This window comes from Equus caballus, chromosome X, assembly GCF_041296265.1.
Source record: "Equus caballus isolate H_3958 breed thoroughbred chromosome X, TB-T2T, whole genome shotgun sequence".
Lineage (NCBI taxonomy): Eukaryota > Metazoa > Chordata > Mammalia > Perissodactyla > Equidae > Equus > Equus caballus.
Window position 1 is genome coordinate 25,144,912 of NC_091715.1, and position 2,790 is coordinate 25,147,701.

At 47.2% G+C, this 2,790-nt stretch overlaps 1 pseudogene; it reads right to left on the reverse strand.

Moving 5' to 3' along the window:
• Positions 1–356: 356 nt before the first annotated feature.
• LOC100051588 (ferritin heavy chain pseudogene) lies at positions 357–1,226 on the reverse strand (annotated as a pseudogene).
• Between the last annotated feature and the right edge of the window lie 1,564 nt (positions 1,227–2,790).

Below are 2,790 nucleotides of genomic sequence, written 5' to 3' on the forward strand. Positions count from 1 at the left end.
AGACCCCCTTTATTTTAATCGCTGCCCAATCCCATTCCCTTCACTTCTTCCCCAGAGGCAACCACTATGATGAATTTTAGACAGTGTTGTTATACTTTTACCATACACATGCACCCACGTTCACCAGGGCCCCAGACCAGCCACCTCACCCCACCCCTCACCCCTACACTGTTTATAAGGGGAAGATTGATTTTGTGTTTTCCAAGGTCCGGGAATACCTTCGCCCTCCATCCACGGAGACCCTGAGCTGCATGTGGATGGGGCCTGGGTGGGTGGAGAGACTCCTGGATACCTGTTTTAAAACTTAAAATATGAGAGTTTTGCACACAGGAATTAACCAGAGACCATTATTTATTTAAGAACCAAATAACTTTATTGGAAGTAACAGTAAAATTGGAAGAAAAAAACTTGAACGTTTTGCAAGGGCAATGTTGCAATATGCATGCTTGGCATGGTCACCAGGGAAAGTCACCAAGCACCCCATGGCTATGGGGAAGCTCAGTCCAGGCTCAGTTCTTGTCACTGTCCCCAAGGGAGAGCTTGCCAAAGAGGTACTCTGCCAGGCCGTCTTCTGGGACCCCCACCTTGCGCAGGCTGGTGAGATGGTCCCCCAACTCTTGGATGGACTTGACTTGCTCCTTAAGGCAGTGACTCTTCAGGAAGTGGCAGAGATGGGCATCGTTCCTGTTGGTGGCCAGCTGGTACAGATCGAGCAGGCTCTGGTTGACGCTCTTCTCCAGGTGGAGGGCACACTCCACGGCCTTCAGGCCGCTCTCCCAGTCGTCGCGGTCTGGCTGCTTGATGTCGCCAAAGCGGATGAGGCCTCCACGTTGGTTCTGCAGCTGCATCAGCCTCTCGGCGCGCTCCCTCTCCCGGCGCGACAGCTTCAGGAACAGCTGGAAGAAGTGCTTCAGGGCCACGTCGTCCCTGTTGAAGTAGTAGGCCATCGACAGGTACACGTAGGAGGCGTGGAGCTCCAGGTTGATCTGGATGTTGACGGCGGCCTCGCTGTCATGGTGGTAGTTTTGGCGCACTCGCAAGGGCGGCGGGTTCGCCATGATGGGCGGCACGGTTGCCAAGAAGAAGGCGAAGGGGGAGCGCAAGCGGGGGCCGCGGGGTGGGCAGCGGTGGGGCCGAAGGCGGTGGCCCCGGGAGCCTCGGAGCATTCCCATGGCCGAGAGGGCCTCGAAGAGGGCGGCTTCTTCTCTGAGATGAGCCGGAGGTGGTCCGTTAGCCACGAGTGGGGGTGGGGTCAGGATCCGTTATGGGGCGTGGCCAGGCGTGTACGTGGCTTGGCGTGGGCGTGGCCGGGGTGTGACCAGGGGCGTGGTGGGGGGTGGGGCGTGCTCTCGAACTTCCAGGTGCGCGGGGTGATGCTGGAAACCCCGGGCCTCTCCCTTGAAGTGATGGAGACCTTTTCTGTTTTTTTAAGAACTTGCTGAACTGTTTTCCAGAATGGTTGTACCATTTTCCATTCCCATTCCCACCAGCACTGTGTAAACGATCCAGTTTTTCTGAATCTTTGCCAATGTTTGGTGTTATCACAATTTTTAAAAGAATTTTTAGCCATTCTGATAGGTGTGTGGTGATATCTCATTGTTTTTAATCTATATTTCCTTTAGCCATTATATTAGAATAGGTCTGCTTACAATAAATTGTCTTAGTTTTCCTGCCTTTTGAAAGGTCTGGATTGCTCCTTCATACCTGAAGGACATTTTTGCTGGGTACACGATTCTGGAGTGGCAGTTCTTTTCTTTCATCCCTTGAAAAGTAGTTGCTGCCTTCTTTGGGTCTCCACAGTTACTGATAAGAACTCTGCTTTCATTCTTACTGTTTTTCCCTATATGTAAGCTATCCTTTTTCTTTGTCTACTTTTGCTGGGTTCTTTTCTGTGCTTACTTTTCAGAATTTTAGTTATGATGTACCTTATTGTGGATTTTTAAAAATTTTATCCAAAGATTTCCCTGGGTTTTATCTATAGGTTTATGCCTCTTGCCAAATTTGGAACGTCTCATGCATTTTTTTCTTCAAGTGTGTTTATAGCTCTGCCCTCTTTCTCTTCTTCCGGGACTCTCATTATACAAATGTTAAGTCGTTTGTTATAGTGCCATGTTTCTTTCATCTGTCTCCTATATTCTTCTGTTGAGCTCATTCACTGAGAATTTTTTTATTTACTTTATTTTTATTATTTTTTTAGAAGATTGGCACCTGAGCTAACAACTGTTGCCAATCTTCCTTTTTCTTTTTTCTGCTTTTTCTCCCCAAATCCTCCCAGTATATAGTTGTACATCTTTTTAGTTGTGGGTCCTTCTAGTTGTGGCATGTTGGATGCCACCTCAGTGTGGCCTGATGAGCAGTGCCTTGTCGGCGCCCAGGATCCAAACTGGTGAAACCCCGGGTCGCTGAAGCAGAGCTCATGAACTTAACCATTGGCCACGGGGCCGGCCCCCGAGATTTTTATTTTTTAAATTTTACTTTACAGTTCTAAAATTTCCATTTGGTTCCTCTTTATGTCATCTATTCCTTTGCTGAGATTTTCTGTTTCTTTGCTGAGGCTTTTGTTTGTTTCAAGCGTGTTCATACTTGCTTGTTGAACCTTTTTTTAAAATTGTAGCTGTTTTAAATCTGTCAGATAAATATAGCATCTTTGCTATCTCAGTGTTGGCATCTGTTGATTGTCTTTTTTTTCATATAGTCTGAGATATTCTGGGTTCTTGGTATGAAGAATAATTTTTATGGATTTTCCTCTTATGTTTTAAGACTCTGGATCTCATACCTTTGGGTATTTTT